This window comes from Corvus brachyrhynchos, unplaced genomic scaffold (assembly GCF_000691975.1).
Source record: "Corvus brachyrhynchos isolate BGI_N302 unplaced genomic scaffold, ASM69197v1 scaffold80, whole genome shotgun sequence".
Classification (NCBI taxonomy): domain Eukaryota; kingdom Metazoa; phylum Chordata; class Aves; order Passeriformes; family Corvidae; genus Corvus; species Corvus brachyrhynchos.
In genome coordinates, this window is record NW_008236769.1 from 1,438,420 (window position 1) to 1,465,286 (window position 26,867).

The following is a 26,867-nucleotide window of genomic DNA, read 5'->3' on the forward strand; positions in this document are numbered from 1 at the left end:
CTCTTCCGAAAGAACTGTCTGACTTCTTTCCAGGAGAAGAGTGAAAGTGGACCAACACTGTTAATCACAGAGAAACCATCATCTGCCTTGACTTCACACTCACAACTCCTGCAAATGTCAGATAGACTGTGGCTCAGAGCCAGCACATGGTAGTGGCAGCAAGAACTTCTTTCCACTAGTTTCTTTAGTTCACCATTTCCCTTACAGATCTGAAAAAAGAATGAATCAAAACTAATTGCTTGCTTAAGAAGTAATACTGACTTACTCATTAACCTTTGTTGTGGCACTAGGCACAGGCACTTGAATGGTCTGGAAAATATGAAAAGAATTGGCTGGGGAACAAAAACAGAGCTGATACGTGGCAATGGCAGAAACAGAAGTAGAAGCTATATAATAAAGGCAAATTCCTATTGAATGCCTCTTTGTCTTGCTTTAAAGAAATACAGAGAAGCACTCAAGATGTACAGATAACTAGGCAGCGTTTCTCCCTGCAGAGCTCAAGGAAAGAAGGAAATGCTTCAAGGGTTAGTTCCTGACTATATGGAATATTGCTGGACTGAAAGCAGTCAGCTGGAGTTCATCCTGATAGTCCCCCAAACCATTTTATCACAAAAATGTACTGTAATCAGTAAGAAGCAGTCACAGTATTTTCCCACCACATTCATGCTTTATAGGCACATGGGGGAAGGGGAAGAGTGTGGGGTTCATGCTGCATGTGAATGATGAGCTTGGTCCATGTTTAAAAAATGTTTTTTGTGGAAAGAGGAAAAAAATAACTACGGTTGCATGTGAACTTCAGCTTTCCTCCTGCCTATTGATTATTTGTTCTATTTGTTAGGGCAGTGTTGCTTGCATAGTTGTTCATATGTTGCACCAAAGGAATAAAGATGAGTCAATAAATGGATGGATGCTACATTCTGTAATGTCTTTGCATCTGCTTCCACTGCTACATTACCATCTGGGGAGAGACTTTAGAAGCATCAGTCCTTCTTCACAGGCTGATCACTAGCTTGGTGAAGACAGAAATTAGAGAGGTAGGAAATTAGAAGCAGCAGAATATTAAACCTTCAGAGAAACTTACATTGGCTACTTTCAGAGATAAGGGTATTGATGTGGCCTTCAAGCAAGATCCACAAGAATGCAGTTTTACATCTGCTTTCTTTTTCTGCTAATCTGGGTCTTAAATTGAATCACTGTATTTCAGTGTGATGTTTTGTAATGTTTTTGATATACATATTTTATTGTCTCAGTGTAAGGATACAACTGGATCATCTTTAAAAAGTAGACACTTTGTGCTTCAGCTTACTTTGCAGTTTAGTTTCAGGAGTACAAGCACTCTCAGTTTGTATTCAGTTCCCACGATGGACTGCTTTACTTGGGTCCTTTGAACAGTGACATGGAAAAAGAATTAATTATAGTTGTAGTAAAGTCAAAGGCAAAATGACCCATTCAGGTTTCTGGTTCAGGCAAGTTCTTAGACTGTTGTCCTTCTATTAGTTCACTTCCGGCTGACACATGATATATAAATAGTTGTTAATGTGTGATGACCCAGTTATTAGAAAGAAAATCTCAGTCTTGGCCATGGCAAGATAAGTAAGATGAGTAGGAAGAGTTTTTATCTTATGTTGTAGCATTAAAAGTCATAGGATTGATGGCATCACGGCAAATTATTTTCTGGCATATTAGACACACATTTACTAACTCTGTGAAATTATGATACAGTCTGAAGTATTTGTATTTTCCTCTTACATAGTGTGTGCCTATGGCCAGGATGGAAGAATTGATTCAGAGGTCAGCTAGTCAGTTTTTTAAAAAAAGAAAGTAAGAAAACGTTTCTATATTTTTTTCTACTCTGCTCTTGTGAAACCTGATCTGGAGTACTGCATCCAGCTCTGGGGCATGGTCCTGTTGGAGCAAGCCCAGAGGAGGCCATGAAAATGATCAGAGGTCTGGAGCACCTCTCCTATGAAGACAGGCTGAGAGAGCTGGGGTTGTTCAGCTTGGAGAAAAGAAGGCTCTGGAGACACCTCATAGCACCTTCCCGTACTTGAAGAGGGCTTAAAAGAAATCTGGAGAGGTACTCTCTACAAGGGCATGTAGTGGTAGGTCAAAGGGTAATGTCTTTATACTTGAAGAGGTAGGTTTAGATTGGATATCAGGAAGAAATTTGATACCATGAGAGTAGTGAGTGAGCACTGGACCAGATTACCCAGAGGAGTTATGGATGCCCCATCCCTGGAAGTGTTCAAGGCCAGGTTGGATGGGGCTTTGAGAAACCCTGGTGTAGGGGAAGGTGTCCATGCCCATGGTGGAGGGGTTGGAACTGGATTATTTTTAAGGTCCCTTCCAACTCAAACCATTCCGTGATTCTTTGAAATCTGTCAGACCTGAAGTGCTCTTTTCCGGTCTTGGTGGGTGGCAGAGGCATTGCTGTGAGGTTTCTAAGAGCCTGTGGTCCTAGAGCCCACAGTTCCAGAACACCCCACTGCCCAAGCTGTCCCTGGGGCCAGGGGGTATTTGGGATCCTACTCCAGCTGAGACCAAGGAAGCCTTGAAAGCTCTGACTTTTAACTTTATTTTGGCCTCCATCTTTATAGCAGTCAGCTCACAACCCCAGCTCAAGCCAAAATTTGCCTGCCTGCCAGGTGTCCTAACAAAGAGGGGGATGCATTGCTAATCAGGTTGACCCGGGCTGAGCGTCCCAGGGTTTCCAGGCTCCCAGTCCATGGGGCTTTAAGGATTACACCACCATTTAAAGATACACCTCAATCCAGTTTTAGAAGGCTCCAAAGCTGACATTTGCCTGAACATCTAGCATTGCCTTGGTTTCAGTGCTGGTTTATCTACCTTCTGCAATTAGCAGTGTATAGGTTTAGATGATTCTGGGGTGCTATGGTTACCAAACAAGGAAGCCTCTGCAGCCATTGTGCTGGGTCAGATGAGTAGGAAAAATAGAGCACAGCATGACTGCTACCATATCTCTCTGCAAGGCTTCTGAAAAGAATTAAAAATAGCTTCCTGCTTTACCAGGAAACTTCCTGTTATTTATATAGTTCTCTCTGTCCCCTAAGGCAAGGTGTTAAATGAAGTGTATTTAAATGAAATTGTGTCAAGTATTATACCTCCATGAAGTTGAACAAATTCTCACTGCCATTGCTTCATTCTTACGGCTACTAAGAGTGGCATGAACAGAAAAGCAAAATGAGGAAGTTTTCAGATGACTGTTTTCTTCTAGAAATTCTTGTTCTTATATTAAAATGAATTTTGGAGTGGGGGAAGGGGGGGAGTGTCTTATGTAGTGTACCTTCATCACACTGCATGTGCTTTCACCTGTCTATTTTGCCTCCACCTAAGTATTCAGGAATAGGGCCTTTAACCTTGCAGATATTTGAACCTTCAAGGCTTTAAACAAGACATGCTGGAGTATTATTGCTTTTGACTGTTAAGGTAGAAAAGAAGTGTGGTGTGGCAGAATGGTATTTGGCACTGTGAGACAGTGGGGCTGAAAATTAGGAGACTTATTGTATTAAAAGATGTTATTTTTTAATATTTTAGTTTTCTTGGCAAGTGCGTCCATCTCTGTATTGTCAGTAGGATAAAGGCTATTAGAAAGTGTTTGGAGTAGCAGGACAGAAAGTTTAGTGTAGGTTCTGTTGCTGCAAACTATTTTTCCTGGTACCAACTGCATCTGAATGTGCAAAGATACAAGCATGGGAATGGGAAATCTGGTTCCACTGGCGTGTAACAGGCAATAACAGGCAAACTGTTACTTTACTGGTGCAAATCCAAGGAATCCAGAACTCCAGAAAACAGCAACTAGCAGGTATCTGCGCTGTGGCTTTCATTTGGGAAGTAAAGGTATGAACACCAAGATATTTTTCTTGGTCTATATTACCACTATAAGAGATTTGCTCACTGGGAACAGCTGTGTATAGGTTCTTATCAATTTAAGTGATAAACAAGAAGAAGAGTATCAGAAGTCTTGCACAAGTGTGTATTTCCTGCTAAACTGTGTCCTTTCTTCTCCTCCTTGGCAGCAGTAGATGGAACAAATCTTTCCAACTTACTGAGGTGCAGTAGGTTTTTCTGCTGAACGTTTTTGTTGCCTCTCCCCAACTGTTTTGGCTTTTGAGGTAAAATTTTAATTTTCCAGATCTGTTAGGATTTGGCATGCATGTTTTGTTTTCCTTTTCCTGTGTTATTGCAGAGTGTTCCCTTCTTGCTTACTTATTGATTGGCAGCCAGATAATGACACTCAAGAAGACTTTTTTGCCATGTTTTTTTAGGAATGTTTTTCCATGGTAGAAAAACCAAAGGCAGTGAAATTGAGTTTAAAAGTTTAGCATTCACAAGCATTGGTTTTGTTCAGAATAACTTTCAATTTTCTTGCTTCAAAATACAAACAGCCAGAACTGTTTTAACAACAATGGTGTCATAACCAGTCCCAGATTTGTTCATTGATGTCCAGCCTGCTTTTAATTGTCTGAGTGTTATAAAAGTAAATTCAAAAGTTTTGAATTAGCAGTGTTTAAAAATCTGTGCAAATCTGGAATTCATAAGGCTTTTACTGAATGTTTGTTCTAGAAAGTTACAGCCATGTCAAAATATATTCATTTGTGGTCATTGTAACCTTGATTTTGGCCTGAATTGACTTTGTACAGAACTGAAGAAATTATGTATGATGTTAAGAGAGAAACCAAGCCCAGAACTCAAGAGGATGGTCAATGCTAGATGTGATCAGGGAAACAGAGATGCCTGATAACATAAGAGCGGTGAGGAAACTGTAACCATATTGCTATAAAACAACACATAAACAAAGGCACCAAACGGATGGGGTTACTGTACTTTTGAGAATTGTGCATGAAGAAAGTATTGCTAATTTGGGTTGCACAAGGGCTGGAAAAAAACCCATATGAATTTGTGCAGCCACCTGCCTAAAGTCAAATGAAAGTTATTGTGCAGCTAGGCAGACAGAAAGGATGATAGCTAAGAGTATTAAAATGAAGCAATTCAGCTTTCCTATTACAGCTACAGATATAAGGCATAAAGTGAAAGAATAATCAGGGAGAATTTGAAGCTAGCAATCATTAGATCAATAAAAAAGAATTTGTTTAGGACAACTGGGAACTTAAGAATGTTAAAGCAAGCACAAAAGTGATGTTTTGGCCAGGAATGTCTGGAAAGGGAAAATAATTTTTTTTTCTAATGTCAGCATAAAACTTTGTCTAAGTGTCAGCAGCAAGAAGAAAATGTGAAATCATCAGCAAAAAGAAACATTTATCATTCCTGAACTTCCATGTCACCTATGGCAACCTCTGGGAACAAGTTTTTCTGCAGGGAATAGTGTGAGTATTTACTGGCAATAGATTTCAAATATTTTTAAACGTCTCCCTGAAAACAAAACATATCATTGGATGTCCACTCCAGAATGGCCTTCTGTATTTGAGAGGAGAAAAAGTGTGAACAATACACCTACTTTTAAGCAAGATCTGGAAAGATTTTCAAAAAAGCAACGACTGAGGAGGGTGGGGTTTTCTGGTTTTGCTGTGTAGACATAGTTGAACCTAAAATGCTGAAAAAACAAACCCAATGCAGTCTTATAAGTCACAGTGACAATCATCACAGTGAAACATTTATGTAGGGTTCACTTAAAAAAAGTTAATCAAGAACAGGTAGACAAACTCACAATAGGTTATTAGCAGATGAACATGAAATTCCTCCCCCCGGTGAGTGCAGTGATGCTCTGGTATGTAGCCAGTCCAGCACTGCTTCCCAGGTCCCACAGCTCCAAGTGGCTTATAGCACCTTGCATCCATAAGGGCTGCAAAATGACAGCAGCAACTCATCTCCTTCAAGCATGCAACTTTCAGATGAGGCCCCCACAGTGCAAACCCCTCAGTCTGCAAGGCAGCTTAAGCAGCTACAGCAAAAGGCCCATCTGGCTGTAAGAGCCCCTCCTGCTGTGAAATGCCCCTTCTGACTGGTCCAGAGCGGGAGCTTGTGCTCCACTTCCCCTCTGAAAGCTTGGTGGTGGTGGTGTATCCAAAACGCTGCTGGGGGCTCTTCATGGTACTACACCCTACTCTGTATTTGTAGGATCAGGCAAAGTTCTGGGCTGAGGTTGATGGAAAGCTCATATGGTGTTGGACAGAGGCCTGGCTCTGCTGACAGGATGGAGGAGGAAGAGATCTTATCTTTGCTTCCTCTAAACCCAAAACAAGTTACTCCTAATAAAGAAAAGATGATTGGCCTGCAGGTAAAGACTAGGGGTAAGTAAGTATTTTTCTGCTTACCAAGGTCTGAATGGAATGCTCATTTTGGAGCTACACAAAAATAGTTAGGTTGACAAAGGTGTTTCTTTGAGAAAATGTTTGAGGTTTTTTGTAAATCGTGACATTAATGTGCCTGAAATGTATATCCTATCACAGAGTTTGTGCTGGAATTGTGATGAAACCCAAAACCATGACCACAATAAGGTGCAATGTCTGGAAGAACTAGACCTATCTTCTCAGTGTTCATCATTAAATAGCATGAATTCGTATTTTTTCTGCATAGAAGAAGACCTGGAGGACTCTCAGAAAACCTAAAAAGGACAATAGTCTTTTTGTATTTTTGTACCAAATTCCCACTCTCTAATAAGCTCAATTTTTCATTTTACAACCTGATTACTAGATACTGGATTACATCCACCATGATCATTTTTAGGGAGACTACTTAAAAAAAAATCTAAGTGAAACTAATGCAATTTGCATCAGTTTTGTCATGATCTGAGCCATGCCTATTTACAAAACCAGGAGTTTTAAGTTTTAAGAAGACAGTAAGAAAATGGCACGAAAGGGGATTTAAGCCACTGCTGTCTGTTGTGCCACAAGATAAAGTATGTGGAGACACAAAAAGGAACTGCTAGAGTGCTTTAGAGACTGTCTCAGGCTACTGAAATGGTAGAAGTGGGGAGATAGCAGCACTAGCTCCACCCAATGCAATGAATAACCAGAATTCTTGGCAAATAGGCACATGTGGTGTTTTTTAGGAGTTAACTCTGGAAATTATAATCAGCTCCAACCACTTCACCCTCAAACTAGGAAACCAAAAATCCTAAAGGAAAAAGCAAAGCAGCAGCCTCAGAGTATCATATAAGCCTGTTAAAAATCAGCTTACACTATGTCTCCAGGAATTTAAAGATTATGAAAATAAACAAATTTTGCTATTCAATATCTAAGCAAGAGGCTTCACCATTACCTAATGGCTGGCCAAAGCTAGATAGCAGTATGCAGTAATATTTAAATAGCACCTTGACACTGCTATTAGAAAACAGATTGTTACTGAAAACTTTGAAATATGAAGGTCTCATTTGCTGAGGTTCCTGAAGTTTTGTTGAAAACTTGGCTTTTTGCCCTATGGCCTATCTGTCTATAAATTATCTAAAGATCTTATAGGGTGTCTCACAAAATGAAGCCCAGATTCTGGAATATAACCCTTTACTGGAGTCGTGAAAATCTTTTCTTAAGAGAGATAAACATTTGCATTTCCTGTTCGGGGTTTGTGTAGTTCTGGACATATTATTACCATGGAAAATTCAGGAATATTTGACAGGTTCTGTTAAAGAAACATCTTAAGGAAAAGGTTAAATAAATTCCATGCCTATGCAATGTTTCAATGGATTTATAATTATAAAACCCACATTCATGGAATTCTGAACCAAACACAATTTTTATTTTGTTGGATTGGAAGACCAGACATTTTATCAACAAACAGGAGAACTTCCAAATTTCTTTTAATTGTACTGCATAATTATTCTTCCTTAGTCTCAAACTAAATTTCAGTGATGCAGAAAAATCCAAAGTACCATTTTTTAGTATAATATTTTTAAAGTACCTTTTTTGTGTATACATATCACACACATATGCACATGTGCATGCACTCACGTTTTCTTTGCTTTCGTTTCACCCTTAGGTTCTATATAAAAACTGCAGAGGTTCTTTGGATAGTTTCTGATGGCTCAGAATACCCACTGAGACTGAAATCAAGCCAGAGTATCTGGAAACCTAAATCCTCTCATTTTAATAGTTTTTCAAATCCTTGGCATTTTGCTTTGAACTTTAACCAAGAAAAGTTATATCTTATAAACAATGGCATTTGTTGATTGGATGAAGGACTAGATCAATATTGATTTTGGCAACTTGTTTTGGCTGGGTTTGCATGAAGAAATATGCTGGTTGTGGTGTTAAAAAGCTATGTCAGTTCCTCAACATGTGCCTCTTTTTCTTGGAGCATTGCCTGAAAAATAGTTTCCAAAGTTACTTCCAGAAGTTAACCTAGAGGCTATCTATTATTGTGAGCTAACAACAGCCTTCTGCTGAGCTATCAGCATGTATGAAATAAAACCATTCAAGAAGGCAGATTAAAGACAGGAAAAAAAAAAAAAGGATTTCTGTTTCACAGAAGTACTAAAGGGTAGGTCCCCATTTTTATTTCCAATGAAGCTGATTTACACTATTGTTGCAATTTAAAAGGAGCTTTATATGTAGAGTAATAGCAACAAGATTTTAGGCACTCTGAGAATTACCTAGTCGACACACAGCAAAATAAGAGCCATAGGATGTACATGAATCAGTTCTGATTCAAGGGCAGTACTAGGAATGAACAAAAATGTATCAGGTAGAGAAAATGTGCCATTTTCATTTCAAAGTTTCCATTGAGGCAGAGTCCACTGCAAACTGATCAATTGCTACAATTAGCATCACAACTAAAACTTTTTGTTTGGTTTTGAATTAATTTTTTCCTAGTTTCAGCTTCCAACTCTTTGAGCTTCTGATACAAGTGCTACAGGAAGGAGTCATGTTGAAAGTGACTATCTATTTATACATCTATCCATCTACCTGCCGATCTTCCATTTCCTGTAGATGCTGTTAGTTCACATATCTTTCTCCTCTCATGGTGCTTAGCCCTCTGATGTATTTCCAGAAAGCAATCATACCACATCCCAGACATTTTTTTGGCTATGATAAACAAGACAAGCTCCTTCATGCCTGCTCTACCAGAGCAATTTTCTCCATTTCATCCAGGTGCCTGCTTTACTCATGCACAAGTTTGAATTCTCAAACATGAGTGAACAAATTTTCCAGATAGTATCTTAGCAATATTCTTGACAAATAGCACTAATATTTTCCCAATTTTAAAAAAAAACTTTCCCTACCTGATTCACTCTGAGATTACTTGTCGCTTTTTGCATTCAGGTCACTTTGTTCCTCTGACTGCATGCTGGGGCTGACCAGCCTTTTCAATTGTGGGGTTTTTTACTGTGCCGCCGTGAGGAATGCCACTTTACAACAGAAATTTATGTTCTTTGACCCAGAGAATGGAATTCATCTCCTCTGTGTTTAGGGACTTTCAGAATGTGATTTAATCTGTCCTCAGAGGAGTCCAAGACAGGTAGGATAAATGAGCAGTAAAAAGCTTCCATTTCTATATGTTGAATACAAATGCCTTGAGAACTGCTATAGTGGGTAGTATTTCATCAACAGATAATGTGAATGCAGTGTTGCATTCCCCATCCTCTAAAAAAGAACAAAACCACTTATTGAACATTTCTAGATTTCTGCATTTTTTCATTATTTCTCATTTTCATCTAATAAGGACTAAATACATAGTTCGTGATTCTCTCTGGCCATTACTTTAGGCCCTTGATTTTATATATATTAAAAATTATAATTAATGTATCCGTGTTGTCTGGGAATCATCCCTTATTCCCGCCTCCCCAGAACCAAGGGTATTTTCTTAATTTTTAACATCCAAATTAATTCTTTCTTAAGGTAATACAAAGGACACAAAACTTTACTCTGCTTTGACATACATTAGGATAAGCAAAGTAAAACGATGCATCACTAGAGCTGCTGTTATTGAGTTGCTTTAAGGATTTTGTGACAGCATTTTCCTATAAGTTCCTTCATTTTTCCAGAAATCCTTTATAGTGTATACTCTGTTAAATGTATCTTATGCATTACCAAATCTAATAATTTCAAGAAAAGGAGAGAAAATATTCTACAAGTGGCTGGGGTTTTTCACTTTACAGGAAAAATTTCAGTCATTTCAGACTTGTAAAAGTCCAGCAGTTCCTGAAGTCATTCAGAGTCTGCTGTCTGAGTTTTGATCAGCGCCAGTTTTGATGGCAGGATCTGTTATCAGTTTGAAGTGGCATGTCATAGAAGATTCTTTAGCATTTTATTCTAAGCTTGGCTAGAGAGATTAAATTCTCTAACCATTTTTACCTGAAACAGTGCTTCTAAATTATGATGAGAACAGAAATAATTTCCTTATTGCTCCAAAATTTGTCCAACACCTGTAGGAGCAAGCTGTACCATGGGATTTCTGTGCCTCTGACTCTATTCAACTATCAGAGTACCCAAAAGTGGAAAGAAAAAAAAGAGTTCTTTCTCCAAGGGCAAAAATGAAATTTGTTTCCGTTTTTAGACCTTACTTCTTTAGCTCCTGTTTGCTCAATCCTAATACAGGTTAAAAAAAACCAAACCTATTTGCCAGGCCCAGTTCATGATACTAAAATCAATCCAGACCTCTTAAGAATCCCCCAGGAATTTGCAGGTGGCTTGTCACCTATGTAGTGTCTTGTCTGGCTTCTTCTCTAATGCACAGTGCATTTGATGCAATAGCGTCATCGCCACCAGGGCCAGAGCAGGGCTTCGGCCAGAGCCCATCTTGCTGGAGGCAGTGCCTGAACTGGATTCAGCAGAAGCAACAGTTCCCTCCACAGTCATCTCAGTTGGACCAAAGTGGAACTGTTGGGAACAACTTTCTTTTCTGCTGGACTTTTAGGGGAGGCCTCAGATCACATCTAGGTCTTGTACTTGTGTTTATTGGTCAGAAAGCCCTTTATCATCAAATTCTTTCTTCTTCAATGAGCACAACTTGCAGACTCTCTCCTAACTTTGTTACATACCTAATGCATAGGTTGAGCTCCTTTGAGTCTTTGTATATCCTCCAGGTCTTCAACCATTGCTTTGGATCCTCCTTAAGTTCCCTCCAATATTTTTGAGATCAGTCTTGAAAGGTAAAAACAAGAACTGCCCTGTTGTAGAAGCTGTTGAAGCAATGCCAGCTACAGAAGCTCCCAGCCAACTCAATTGCTTGTCTTCTCAAGTTGGTGTTTTATGTACTGAATTCCACCGCTTAGCTCCATCCTCCTGCTAAAAGGCCAAAGTAATCAATGAGATTATCATTCATCCTTAAGATCCTCATCAAAGGCCCACAAATATGAGTCATTGTTTCCCCAGCCATGCTAAAGACAGGTCGACCGGCACACACACGTGCCAGGTCACACTTCAGAGAGACTCAGATGCTCACTGTCTCTCCACCCAGCTCCTTGGAGAGACTCGTGGGCAGGTGGGAGCCAACATGCACTTCAGCCACATGCTTGAAGTGAAGAACTAGAAAACAGCCACCTTGAGGTGCTTCACAGCATGTACCTCCTGTACAGTGTAAATATATCCACAGAGACATTCAGACTCTCTTTAGAAGCTCAAAACTGCAGCTGTGTCTCACAGAGCAAAAAAAGCCAGAAATAGAGAGTAAATACATAGTCTTTTTGCCTTCTGATATGAGATTTCTCAAAACTAGGCATGAAGGGCAGGGAAGAAGTAAAATGACATAGTTTTGCTTTTTTATAGCACCAGGCAGGGGTTGTTAAATTAACAATTCTTATATAAAGGCCTCTTCTCTAGAAAATGTATTGCTAAAAGAGCTATTACAAAGTGGGTCAGAAGCAGAGTAAGTGCAAAAATGTTTCAGAGTATGTTTAAATAGAATGATAAGCACTTGCAAGACTTTTGTTGGATCTGGTTTAGAGTATCAGCTTGCGATGATCTTGCAGTGCTTTGACCTCCTGGGCCACAGAACTGACACTCTCCTACTTTATCCCCATTCTGTACCCCTCTGGCTTTTGGGCTGAACTTTGGTTTTTTAGCTTGAAGTGGAAAAAGGAACGTATTCAGCTCTTTCATCTGAAATTCACCAGCTACCTAAAGAGCAGACTTCCTGGTTCATGTATGGAGCAGGTCATATTCCTCTTTCGCTATGACTGTCAGGTCTGTCATATAACCTCCACAAACCCACTGCAGAGAAATTCAGACATATTTTAGAGAAGTAGTTTACTTTTGCTAAATATAAAAGGGCAGGGACTTGCTTTCAAAGACTGAAATTTTGCTTTAAAAGTGATCTTATTAAGAGAAGGAAAATGAGTCAGTAGCATGTGGAACATGTATTATGTGTGAGACATCTTACCCATGCAAGGGGAGAGGGGATACAGAAAAGAGTTTTGCCTGCACTTGCAACAATCTTCAAAAGCTTTTTTCCCCTTGCTTTGCAGGACTGCATATTTCTTTGTTCATATACAGAACCAGTCATTATGTGTATGTGTTTTGGTTTGAGACCTCCTAACTTAGCAAGCAACTCAATGACATCCTCCTGTGTAGTGTCACTACTTTGAGTGTCGCTGCCAGTACAATCTAGCAGTAGAAACATATGAAATGGTCAAGTTCATCTGAGTTTCAGGATAGGTCTTAACATATCCCACCTCACTCCCTGCTGTGGGAACAACAGAAAAAGGAAGTGGCTGGAAAGCTTCTGACCCAGTCAGCTTTCCACTGCATTTGAGGCATTCTGTAACTCACAGAGCCTCAGCACCAGCTCTGTGATAACCTGTCTCTCCCATTTCTCATATTCCCTCTGGACTGTTGTGCTTTCCAAGCAAGGATGTGACAAATACAAGGGAAACAGGATAAAAGCAGGACTGGGGATAAAATTATGAAATCACATGACCATTTGGCACTGATCAGGTTCAAAAATCACAAAGTTGTCAGAAAGAGAGATCTAAGATACTAGACAGGTCTAGTAACCTTTACAAGAAACACCCACATGCTCTTCCAACATTTTCTCCTTTACGTGTGTGCATGGCAGGAGGAAGCTATTACTGCTTTCGTTTTACGCATGAAGAACTGAGACTCAGTGCTTATAACTAAGCAGCCCAGTGCAGGGACACCCAAATCAACCCAGTTCAGTCATGTAGCAGCAAAACAGGCACTGGGAAAAGAACAGCCATGCTTCCTTAGCTAGTCAGCCCTGCTGGAAAGCAACCTATGCCTTGCTAATAAGATTATCCTGCTTCCAGAAACTGGGATTTCTCATTTAGGGACTCTCTTTTAGTATCTGAAATTTGGCTTTAGAAATTGTCTTGGTACGAAAAAGTTTAGAGCTGGCTTGGTCATTGCTGCATGGAAAGGTACCCAAAGGAACTGAAAGGATTATCCAAAAAAGTAGTGAAGACTTTCAGAGGAAGCTGGGGCAGAGAAAGCAACTGTAGCCACATGTGTTTGCCAAACTAACCCCCAAACCCATGAAATGTCTGCTGTTCTGCCAGTGGCTATGGAGACTCTCACTCACATGAAAAAGCTTTGACTTGAGCTCCTGGGTATGTCAATGGCTCCACTGAAATTATACTACTGTTTTCATAAGCTATTTATTTCCTGTTAATACCTTGGAAAAATTCTTAGAAGAGACTTAAATGAAGACAGTATTGCAACTTGGCAAGTTCATTTCAAAATTCATTAGTGCTCTTTTTCTATTTTCCTTTGCAGAGCTCCGGTGCCTGTCATCAATAGTCAAGGGGAGAATTGGGGACGGTTTTGTTTGATTCTGATTCTAAAGAGAAAAATCCTATTGGCTTCAGTGTTTTGGCCCTAAAAAATTATTGAATTTCCCCTAGGAAGCTTCAACTTTAAAATATTCTGTACTGATACATTTTTAAGTCTGCCCAGATGTAAAATGTTTACATGAATTAACTTCACTTTTTGAATACCTGAGACAGAAAGATTTCCTAATTAAAGAAGATGTATTCTGTATTAGTCTTTCCTATCTATTGTGATTCAATCCATATGATCAATCTATTTTCCTTCTGTCATGGATTGCAGAGATTCAGCCATGGTGGTTTAACATAATGCTGTGCTGTGTTTGTACAGAAACACTGCACAAGGGAGATTCCAAAGGGATTTTAGCAACCCTCATCTAACACAGGATTTTTGAATAACATTACTTGGCCATAGGGAAAAGTATTTCCTTTTGACATTTTTTTTTTCTCCAATGAAAATACAAAAAGTGGAAGTTAGATAGTACTGTTATTAGAGCTTTGTTGCAATGAGAGAAAAAGTGGTGTTCACAACAGCATGGATACAGCAGCTGAGAGACAGCTTCTCTGCTAGACCTTCATTTGATCAGCCTCTCTCCTAGATTTAGGTCTTCATGGAGCTGATTCCTCTCTTGGACCATGCCTAGCACATCCCACTTCCTTAGAATCCTCTGTATCATTGGGAGTTTGGGAGAGCAGAGAGGAAATAATGAGTTCAGTGTTGAGATTTTTGTGGTTTAAGTGTCAGTTACTAAGGAGATGCTTGGAAAATTGCTCTGTGTGGATTTCTAATAGAAATAAAAAGATGAAGATGGAACCTGTCAAAAAATCCATAAGCAGAAAAAGCCACCTATACTTGTCCTTGGCTGCAACCTGAATGGAGTAGGAAGCACCAGAACACAGCAGTTCTGTTTCGTGCACTCACTAAAGCCAGGGAAAAGTGTTAATATTTTCATAGAAAACATTTCAAAAAAATCTCCCTTCTGCAACAGCTTTTGGATTCTCAGGGTTTTTCCTGGTTTGTGTTTTTTTCCCTTGCTCTCCCTTCCATTTCACCTTTACTGGTGCAAGAGAAGAGAGTAGAAAGGTGGCAAGTGATCTAGCTAGCGAGCTACATAGGTAGGTATCTTGCAGTGACAGGGTAGTAAATATGACTTAAGTTAATCAGGCCTGTTGAACTGAAATTTAGTTTTCAGATTTCCTCCCAAAACCTCAGCACACACCAGACTCATGCTTCAGTCCCTGTGACTGACATGCCACGCTGAAGGATGTCACCCATATGTGCACAGGCAGCCAGTGGTACAGTGGGACACTATTTGCTGCCCAGCCAAAAGAATGTGTTCCTGCTCCATTGCAAACACAGAACAGACTCGTCTCTAAACAGTCTGTTTATTCTTTTGAGTTGCATTTGTCACCTGTATGTGCTGAAATGTAACTGAGTCTTATTTCCATTTACTTCTCCTTTATGCTGAGCATAGACAAAGCAGCAGTAGGTCCTTGAACAGTTCCTGATTTTCATTAACAGTTCTCAAGTTTCTGTTCCTAAGTAACTATGTCTAGTTACTTAGGGTTTAGAGAACTGGCTTACTCTTTTCCTTTAATCGTTTAATGCAGTATTCTGATTGCATAAGGCAAGAAAGTAATAGAGCAGTTCTCTTCCTCTGTAAGACCTAAAATAGAACTACTATTTTAAGTCACCCCTCCTGGGTGCAAGGCTTTCTGTTTTTAAAAGCTGGTTCTTACTTTTAGATTCTCTTTAGAGTTCAGCATTAGATACCTTGCAAATCAAAATTGAAGTCACACAAGATTTTTTTCTTCTTCTTCTTAATACTACAAATAGATGTTTTCTTGCATCAGCATTATCCTTTGCACTGTGAAGGGGCAATATGCACTAGAGGGTGGCTATTTTAATTTCAGAATTTTGTTACTGAGGCAAATAGTGTAATAAAACCAACATTAAACTTTGATAAACTTGAGACAACTTTGAAGAACATTTCTTAACAGAAGACTTCCTAGTATATGTTTGGACTACCAATAAAATTTTGGCCATAAGCCTGCTTCCTTCTTTCTGCTCCCCTTCTTCCCCCCCCACTTTCTCCTAGTGCTGCAATATACAGAAGCAAAAAGAGGAAATCAGCTGATGACATTTTTTCAACTGAAGAACAATTTTTGCTTAGTATTCCCTGTAGTGTTCTTTGCGTAACATTCTCATTTCTTACTCCGTTTTTACGTGGTGGCAGAAAGAACTGGTTGCTGCAAGCCTTGGTGTGCCCATTCTTGCTTTCCTACAGAAAGTAAGAGCAACGTGGAGTCTGAGGACCCAATTGCACAGTTTTTTGCCAGGGCTCCAGGTAGTTCCCAGTGCCCAGGCTGAACCCTGTTGTACCCCACATTCACTTTTGTGACTACTGGATACACTGCCAAGGGCATAGGTAATGTCTTAAAACTGATTCTGTTGAGACTACTGTCTGAATATATCCTTAAGTTATTTCTGCTTAACACAAATCTTTAAGAAGACAGGCACATAGCACAGTGACACTTCCACAGTGGCACCACTTCCATCAGCTTGTCTTAAGATATTTTGTAAGGCATATTTGAAAGAGGAATAGGCCTTTAAAAACTGCCAGACCACTATCCCAGAAGCTGTAGGGCTGCTGGCATATCAGCATTCAGTGGCCCTTCCTGATAGCTGACAATATTAGATGTTTTAGAAGACAATGAAAATCTCTTTGAAAAAAAATAGTTTATTTATTTTTCAGGGAAACTAATGGTGACTAAATCATTGGACCAAAACCACTAATCCAAAACTGACAAGTTATATTGCATGGACATATCAATGTCCAAATAATAAAAGTCTCCCTCTGCCTGTTATATAAAAAGACTTTATAAAGTCAGGAAACATTATAGACAAAAGGACTTTAAAAGTTCAGAGAAAAATCCTTGCTGAGAGAAATGCTGGTGAGATTACATTTTAAAAAATGGAGAAATATTCCAAAACTGATGAGCAGGAAATTTGGCTTATTTGGCAAACAACAAAAGAAAAATCCTATTTTGCTTTGCACTTTTGTGTCCATAGTTTGATTCCAAGAAGGCTGAAAGTAGTTAAATTTACCTTTGTAGCAAAAAATGCCTACCATATTCAGGGACTTGAGGGTTCTTTATGGCATTATTGAACCTTAATTCTCTTCATGCTAAAAGATGCTATGGGCAGACAGAGTTGATGGGAAGGATCCAAAAGATAACCCCATTTCTACTAGTTTCTGTTCACTTGTGAATGATATCCAGCATGTCAGGCTCAGGTTACTGTTCCCAGCCTCTCTCTGCTATCTCCTTTTCCTTCTTTAATTCAGTTAATCTTTCTCTGTTCTTGCCATCTGTTTAGTTAGTCTGTCCTAAACTGTTTCTTTTGCAGCACTGCTGCAATCCTGCAACCAGCAAGATAACCAAGAGCACTGCCTTTGGCAGCTCAACACTAGTGTAAATTTGCCAGGTCTCAGAGTGGCTGATAAGGATTTTTGCTACATTTTTTCTTTGTCTAGCAGCAAGCTTGGAGGAAGCAGAATAAGAAAAGCACTCTGTTGCTATTTTGCTGTCCTACTCTCCCTCTCTTAGTAGAATTTTTTTGTTTTGTTCTGTCCTTAAGAAACTCGGAGTCAGTTTTAAGTAAGAGTAAAAAAATTATCTCTTTTCTGTTCTACCAAAGGGACAGTTAACACCATAAAAATTCAGGACAAGGGAGTAAAGGAATGTTCACAAGAACTTGCTGCAGATAAATGGCAAGGAAAAAAAGAAGGAGGGTTAACTCAATTTCCTTCTTTGCCCAGGTCTCCAAAAGTGTCTGAGTGATTATTAGTGGTACTGTTTGTTATCATGTCATAAAAGAGAAGATCAGGTTAACACCTGTGAATTGCTATGCCCAAGTGCTTCATTGAAAAGAACTCAGAGCAAATGTCCCTCCTCTGCTTCTGCCTTCTTAATTGACTGCCTGTTACTGCTGCAACCAGTGCACATGGCAGAATGCATGCTTCTGCCTCAATATTTAACTGATATTTAAAAAGGCAGTTAAATGCTCTGGCATCTTCATAAGAAAATTTCCCACCCTCAGATTGTCCATGATGAAGGGGACAGAACTTCTCAGCCACTAAATGGCATTTTATGGCAATGGAAAGTTGGCATTTATACCTGTTTCAAATATGTTCCCTTGAGTCTGTTTCCTTTTAGCAAACACTTCATTTTACTTACTTTTTCACTGAGTTCTGCTGATGACAAAACGAAGCAAGGAAGACTGACTGGAAAATTGGAATTCCTTTTCATTAAACTGCTTCTAGTTTCAAAATTTGTTTCTGTATTCATGCGAATGCAATCCACGACCTTTCCACTGAAAACAAAGCACAAGTCTGTGACAAAGCCCCCAGAGAAGGTTCACAGTGGCTGCACTCCCCAGGAAAGGACGAGACTCCTCTGGAGAGCTTTCACTAACCAGACTGGGGTTGGAAACTTGGTTTTCCATGGCTGGGAGAAAGCCAAGGCCTTTCTCTTAGCTTGTCTTTCCTTCCTTCCATATATCATCTGGAGAAGATATTTTGCCAAATTTTGGTGAGCTGACATTTCAATGTTTGACTGCTGCAACAAAATGACATTTTCGGACAAAAAAAGAACTGTCAAAAGACTCTTAATGTTTTATAGTTGAGTGCCCAAAAAACGTTCTCTCTACAATTCGTTACTGGATCATCTTTTGAGAAAAGAGGCGGCCCTCTAAACTTTTCTCTCATCAGTTGCACTGAAAACAGCACTCCAGTCTTGATGCTTAAGAATCAAGTCTTTTATGCCACAACTTTGATGACAACACAAATGTAGGAAAATAAATTGTCAGCACAACCTTTAAGAAAACTGAACTCTACAACAAGCCCAACTCATAAACAAAAATTAGACTCACTTTTTTCTGAATCCTTTTTTATTTATTTTTCTGCAGTAATACTTGCAGAATACTTGGGTTTCATATGCATAATTTAGCATAGAAAAAAATGCGAACAACTGAGCTGTAGGTGACATTGGGGCAGAGACAGTAAAATGAAATCTTATTGTAGTTGAACTGGCAATATGGCCTGTCCATCTCTGAGAGCAGAAAGTGTACCCTCCAGTGTACCGTGACATGCTTTAATCAGCATAAAATGGAACTGCCACTGAAAACATGGACCTCACCCTTGATGCAGTTTATCCTTCTCTTTTCCCACCTTCTCTTTTCTATATGACCCCTTCCCACACAAAGAACAGGACAGCTTTAGCTGTTCTTCTCCCTTGATCTTCTTCATCACATGTGACAGGAAAAATGGATGGATCAGAACTGGCAATGAGTAAGTAGCTGGAGAGGGACAGAACAATATTTTTTATTGCAATGGTGATGTCAGTTTAAGCAGATTACAGCATTTGCTGCTACCTGGTAGTTTCTCCAGATAAGGTCACCAGGAGCCATGAATTTCCCTATAAAAGTTGGTTTATGGGAAGATCTGTTTTTTATGCCAATTGCCCCTCTGTGTTTTCAGTACAACAGAAAGGAAGCATATTTGGACCATCCTGAGAACACCCATCTTTCTGAAACAGAGCAGATGGCCCTGAACTCTTTAATAGGTGCTTGGCACCCCCCAGGCTGGGCTGTATTATACCAAAGGTAACCTGTCTGGCATGTGCACCACAGAATGGGATGTGCAGCACAACACTGGATTTCACTCTCCCATCAGAATTCAGACAATCCACATACCTATTATTTCTTCAGCTATTGGGAGTGGGATTTACATGCTTAAATTCCTCATATTAAAAAACCAGACTGTTTTATTGACTAAACGGTATCGTTTCTCTAAAAAAACACACACAAGACATAAATAAATAGACATAAATAGACATAAATGCAGATCAACTGTTAAGTAATTTGCAGGAGTTTGAAATACTTATATTCATACCATGCTTGTAGACTTTTTTTCACTGGAATACATTTTGCACTCGTTAACAAAGATGCTATTCCATTTAAGTCAATTGGGGCTTCTCTGGTGTATCCTAGAACAGACCTGGAGCCAAGATGTGTATCTTACTCAGTTCATTAGACTCTCCAAAGCCGTAGATTAAATAAGCAAGTATGTCACTAAATCTGTTCAGCATTAAAATGATACAAAATGTATTTTTCCTCTTCCAACTAAATAGTTTTCTTCAAATTTGAACCAGATGGAAACACAGTGAGTTATCTGAGATGAGCTCATCTGGACTTCTGAGTGGAATGTCCGACATTTGGTCACACATCTTGAGATGTGAGTTAGGGTCTGAATGGGGAAATTTTTATCATCTTATGTTTACTCTTGTGGATAGGCTCATTAGGTTCAATGGGTAACAAGAAAAACACATGACACATGCACAGACGGAGTAAGGCCATGCAGGACATGGTTCTGTATAAAATCTCTGAAATGTAGTTAGCATTCCAAAGAAAATGGTCCCTCAAAACTCCAGCAAACACAATAAATGAAAGCTCAGCATCAAAATCGGTTAAAAAATGTGGAGCAGTTCTTCTTTTTCTATGTCTTCCATTAAACCTGCTTTTGCTGTTTGTCTGGAAGATTAATATTTCAGGGGACACACTGAATTGTAAGTCTTCTATGGAACCAGACATACTGTTGGGTTTGGACTAATTAAAAAAAGCAGGAATCTACATTATTTCTTTTAATAGTTTAAAAAAAAAACAACTGTGAGGGAGTATATAAATGTAAAGCAGCAGATATTAAATCCCCGTGCTTTCAGGATTAAAACCAAACAGTTCCAATGAGAACTCGCTCCCACGTGGCAAGGCTACCAGGAAACTCCATGCTTCAGCTGTAGAGTCACTTTCTGTTGTCAGGTACACCAAGTGCTGCAGTCAAACAGCTCATGTTGAAGAAGTACCTGTCTTCTATTAGCTCAATCAGGCTGATCTGCCTCACTGAACTCAGGGGAGCTCTGCTGTTGCCTTCAGCGAGGCAGGAATTTTACCTTTAGTCAAGAGCCTGAATATTAAATGCGTTGAGCTCCCGCATCCTCAGCAAAGAAAATGATACCCAGAAGTACCTCCTCTATATTATTATGCACATTCAATTTTTAGACAGTGTGACGGCTGCTTCAGGCTAATTTACCAGGCTTCCTGGTAAGATGAATTAGCATAGGTGGAACTCCTCACCGTGAGAATTAAGCTGCTTCTAATATTTAGACTGAACAGGTTTGGTTTTTTACACTCCATTGAACTGGGGCCAGCACACTTTTAATGTTCAACTGTCCTGACTCCCATGAGCAAGTTGGAAGAGTCTGTTCTGTGGCAATGAAGAAAATCTGTATATCTGAGAGAGATTTAGCAGCCATCTGCCTGAAAGTTTTTCCAAACTCTACAATAGATTTTTGGGGTTGTTTTTTATTTTTTAAACACTTTGTATCATAGCCCTAATCAGAATGGCCTGAATTTATTCCTCCTATGACTCCATTGCAGTTCAATAATTATTTTGTATTTAATTTTTCCCTCTTTTGGAAGGAAGATAGTGAAAAAAAATCTGCATTTAAACAAACTTCAGGCTCATAAGACAGCTTTCTATCCTAAAGAATTCAGAGTTTTTATGGTTTGGGGGTTTTTTAATCAATATCAGATACACAAAATCTGATTTGTATTGGCTAAATTCCAATTTGTTTCTCTTGCCTGATGTTTCCTTCTGGCTAGCCCTGCATCTTCAGTTGTGTATAGCCAAGAGGAATCACCAGCCATGGGGACATTAGGTGAATTTAAACTGAATAAATCTGGGCCCTGGTGCCTTCATTTTGTGACTTTCTTTTTTGATATCCCCAAAATGTTTGACAGAGACTTAAAAGTTTGTGGGCCAAGATTTAGATTATTACTTGAACAGCAAAAGATAAAACAAACTATTCTGAAATATAAATGAATTTGCACATGAACTCAAAGCTGAATTTATCCAGCAGAAATGTCTCGGTAGGACTTTACGGACACCAGGAAGAATGAAAAATAGCAGGATTAAAAAAAAATAAAATCATACTTACTGGAGCTGTGGACATTCTCAGGATAATTAGTTACATATGTTTTGGTTGTGCCCTAGGGTAAAATAAGTTCTGGGATGAGGTAATAAATAAATTAAATGTGGTTTTGGAAATAGTTATTCCTCACTGCCCAAAATGTCCACTGCGAAAAGAATTTGGATGCAGCCAACTTTGGAAATCTGAAAGGACCACAGACACAATTTTTATAAGGGCAACAGTACTGCAAAGAAGACACCACAAAAACTGAAGTCAGCACAATTTTGAATGCTGCTGATCGATGCACTGAGCTAATCCAATTGATAGATTTTGGAAAGATTTGTTTGAATAAGATAGGTAATTTAAAAATTAGGTTTATAATAATGTAGCCCCACTTAAAGTCATCAATTATTATAGCAGCAGCTGAAATACTAGCTACGTATTTTGATCACATGTATGAATTTTATAAACACTGAATTGCTTTCCCCTGCCTCTACCCTTCTCTTCTTTTCTCCATTTTTTAGAGTGGAAAATGTAAATACAGCTTAGTATCCGTTTCATGTTGTATGTTAATTTACTACTGTTATTCAGTCTTGTTTGCAGTACTTCAAGAGCAAGCTTTTTTTAATTGTGTCCTGCCCGAGAACCTGCTTGACACAGCCAATCTGAGAAGACATATTTTAAGTCCTTGACTAATCACTAGGCTTGTACTTAGGGGTAGTTTCCATTTTCAGTGGAAAAGACAGATTTCAAGGACTTGACAACATGTTACTGTTTTATTTGGTCTTGTAGAAGCAAGGAAAAAGTAAATTTGCCAGAGTCTCCTGAGGTTTTGGTAAATTGCAGAATTTCCTTCTCACAACATGTCTGATTAGCCTCGCAACTTTTTCATCAACTTTCCAAAGGACTTCATAGAATTCTCACCATTTAAAATGTATTCTTGTGTTGGACAAAGAATATTAATACTTAGAGTACAGGATCAAACTCATTTCTACATGTCTTTGCTTCAGCTATCCGTTTTAGCTCTTCTCATTCCTCCTCCATTAGATACAGGATGATTCTGGCCTGGCAGGTCCATAAGAATAGCCTCCAAAGTAAGGACTCTCCCAGTGGGAAATAAGAATCAGCAAGTCCTGGATCTGGTGTATGTTTGCAGTGCCTATTTAGCATTTTATTAAATAAATGGACAAATCAAGGCCATCATCTTACCACTCCTGCCCTTTTGTGCCAGATTAAGCCTGAACCAGTTTACCTCAGCCCAGTCACAAGTAATGAAAAATGCTAGTTACTCCAACATCCAAAGGATTTTAGTCAGGGAGATTTTGGTATCTCTTTTAGTCAAGAGGTCCCCAGTCTTTGGATTCTTCCATCAGTAAATTTTAAGAACTTAGCAAAAAGATAAAAAGAAAAATTAATTTCCAATTCTGTCTTTGCTGTTCTCCTGCCTTTTCCATTTTGAATACAGGTGTAGGTTTTCTCAGGTGAACAGTATCAGGCATCCCCTCCTGAGGCAGTGACAGAGCAACTGAAACATAGCAGAGGAAACTGATAGCAAGGTATCCTAAAACTTAATTGATCTTGGGTTGAGGCATGTAAATAAAAAGACAAGGAGAAAACTGAACCCAGAACATGATTAAGATGTTTTGAAGGAGCTTCAGGGACTACCACCTGGAGATATGCTTGAACATTGTGGTCTTCCAGCTGCCACAGAAAGGACATTTCAGGGGACCCACACAAATTCCAAAGTAGCCTGTGTCCTTATTATAGAAGCACTTTCACATCATATCAAAGATACATGCTAAATCTAAAAAAGCTGTATGAGCAACTGTACTTTCTCAACTGAATTTAGCAACACAATCTGTCTAAAGCCATTGAAAATTATCTTTTAATAGCAATCATTTTCTATGTTCTATCAGCATATTTCTGAAACACGTTCAAGGATGTCAGAGAAATATGAGGTATTGTGGGTAGAGGTAATCTGGACTCTGTGCACCAGTGGGTGTTCACAAACACACATTAACCACAACTGGGGAACAGAGTTAAGTTAGAGTTAAGCAGTTTTCTACAGGATTGCATTTTACAATGGTAGGAGGGAAATAATTTTAATCACATAAGTAGAACAAGTATCATTCATTCACTTCTTTCCATAATGATGTGTCAATGTTCGTAGACCTTGTTCTAAAATCCTGTGTTCTGAGCAGCAGTAGTTTTTGTAACACAGCTGGTAGAACTTAAGGATCAGGATTCATAGATACTAGATAAAGGGCTATGCATTGTATCATAATATATTAAAAGTTAATAATCATCTTGATCTTATACAATAGCAAATATAGGGCTGTAGCACAACTCATACTGATTTTTTTTTTTTTGCAAGCTGAGAGCTGCTGCTGTAGTTGCACCACCAGACTGGCATTCGAGAGATGTAGGGATAGCCACATGCTTCCTGTGTGACTTCTTATAAATTGCTTAATCTCTGTTTCTTAACTCCTCATCCATGAAACAGAATTATTTCCTTGAACCACAGGAATGCTTATTAAAACACATGTATTAATGAGCAGGTACAGTGGCAATAAAAACTGTAAAATGGCAATTAGGAAAATGTCAGAGTGAAAGCTCTGTGTATGCATACTTGTAATTTATTCCTAACTTCAGCCCCCTCCACATTTTCTACAGATCTATGCTAATACGCCACTGGTAAACTTTTATTTTCTGTTTAATTCCCAAGAGAACATTGCAAAAATACCGTGTTTGTTTAGATAGTCTTTTATCAGAATAATGTTTTTACTATTTCTTTCAATGTGTTGTGGATACAAATACATGAAAAAATATATCAAAGTACAGGATCATCAAAGACTATTTACATAAGAAATGAAGTATCATATAAGGAAATAATCCCACAAAACTTTGTATCCTTCAACAATCTTTGCCAGTGATAAATGTATTGCTGAAAATATGATTTGTCCAATGTAAAATTCAGATATGTTAGAGATGAAACTGTCAGTCATTTAATAGGTAGGAAACATGTAAATAGATTATAGCAATGCCTACTTTAGGACCTTTCATTAAAAATGCACTGATTAAGTCTTGAGTATATTGGAACAACAGTTTTCATGACAGATAAGGAAAATGGAGAGGCGAAGAATGAGGAATGATGTAAGATTGCACAATTGCTCCACGTGGAGTGAATCTGCCTTAGCACTGAGGAACTGTTTGAGGAAGCTGGGAAATGGAGAAGGGTGTGGCTGGTGAAACCCTGTCTCTCAGAGCCATAACCACATGTTTAAAATAGCATTGGAAAAACACACTCTGGCCCATCTTTGTTGTTTTTGAGTGCAGTAAACTTTCTACATGAGTCCTTTAAAACAAGCATGCACACACAAGGAAGAATAGGAGCCATCAATAGCATAAAGCCTGCCCTTAATTTCCACACTCCTTTCAGTTCTAGGTAAGAAGGAGCTCCCAAAGGCAAGACTCCATGTAGTTATTGTCTAACTGAAGTGTCCTCTGTAGTGATGCACAGTGACAGAAAATATTTATTATTGATTCCATAGAAAATGAAAGAACAGAGAACAGAGAAAAACATTATTTATAATAAAAAGATATGTGTGGGCTTATGCATCATGAGTATAACTAGGTCGCAGTCAGGAATAATATAGTATTCTGGCAAAATAAGTTTTCCACTTAAGATGATATTTCATTTAGGCAGGGCAAAAGATTTTTCAATCATAAATAACAAAGAAAGCCATGCAACTAAAAGCAGCAACTTTACTAAAGATCTCTTTCTAACCAGTTACTTAAAGAGAGAGGAAGTAGATACGGAACTATTCCTAATCACAGCTACCATTTGATTTTGATAAAATGCTTCAGGAGACAGTAAAATGACAGAATGAAAACAAAAGAGATCATCAGGGTGATATATCTCAAATTAAGTCTAAAGGCCTTTATGTCACTTCATGTCAGCTCCTATTTCAAAATGGTTCAGAAGGCCCTTTTCAGAGGGCAGCAGTCCCACATGTAGGAGGCTGAGTAAGTTCTGAGTAGCCATGCAAGAAACTTCTTTTCTACTTACATAGCAGCTTTTTTTTAAAAAAAATTTTTTTTGATTTAAACTGAGATGGAATACCAAGGCTTATACCCTGGCATGACACTGGGAGGTTTTCATTGTAAGGAGTCAGTGCAATTGTTTGGTCAGTTAGTAAGGCTAATGGAGTCCCAAATAAACAGGTACAAGACAGCATGTCAAACAACAAAAAATATTGTCATGCTTCATCTCAGTGTTGTAGATCTTCCTGTATTGAATACAGACTTTATGTATTTGTCAAGGTCACAGGATCACAGAATGGTCGAGGTTGGAAGGAATCTCCAGAGGTCATCTAGCCCAACTCCTGTCCAGCACCATGTCCAGATGGCAGTTGAGTATCTCCAAGGATCTAGACTCCACAACCTCAGGGCAAACTATGCCAGTGAAACAGTATTTCCGGACATTCAGAGGGTTTTATTCAGCTGTCTCTAGTCCTGTCAGTGGGCAGCACTGAGAAGAGCCTGGCATCATACTCTTTGCACCCTCCCATCATATATTTATATACGCTGATAAGAACCCCATGTGCCTTGTCTTCAGGCTGAACAGTCCCAGCTCTCTCAGCCTTTCCTCATAGGATACATGCTCCAGTCCCTACAACAAATCCATAGTCTTTCAGTGGACTCTCTCCAGTAGCAGTTTCACAATAAACCTTCTCCTAATTGGTCAAGCTGAGAAAGAACTGTATATATTTCTTTCTTCCTGAGAAAGATGCATTGGCCAACATCAACCTTGTCTAAGAAAGAGTCACAATTTTGTTCACATAACATATCGACCTCTCTCAGTCTCCTGCCTTCCAGATTCATGCATTGTGGGATCATTTGCAGAGGAAAACTGAGTGTCCTGGGTACAGAGGAAAAAGAGGGGTGGGAGTTTTCTAGCACTGTTAAATTCCACACCACCCACGTCATGGCGGGGAGCGTGGTTTCAGCAGAAAATGCCGAACCGCTGGAAGCTGGAAGTGGAGTCAGTCTTACCTCGGTGGTGGGGAAAGACAGACTGGTCCCTTGAACACACACAAGCAGTCACTGCTGCTGAAGCCATGGAAAGATGTGAGTGCTGCTG

General features: G+C 39.0%; 1 long non-coding RNA gene across 10 annotated transcripts in view; it reads right to left on the reverse strand.

The window, feature by feature from the left end:
- Nucleotides 1-26,867, reverse strand: part of LOC108445032 — a 77,621-nt gene that overhangs the window by 4,421 nt on the left and 46,333 nt on the right. For 6 of the 10 annotated variants that reach the window (XR_001859768.1, XR_001859762.1, XR_001859766.1 and 3 more), the window contains 2 exons: nucleotides 5,477-11,201; nucleotides 1,262-1,382 (listed from right to left, as the gene is read on the reverse strand). This is a non-coding gene — a long non-coding RNA (uncharacterized LOC108445032). Of the gene's footprint in view, nucleotides 1-1,261; nucleotides 1,383-5,476; nucleotides 11,202-17,935; nucleotides 18,072-26,867 lie in introns of all 10 variants that reach the window. The other 4 variants (XR_001859767.1, XR_001859763.1, XR_001859769.1 and 1 more) reach the window with 4 other exon arrangements.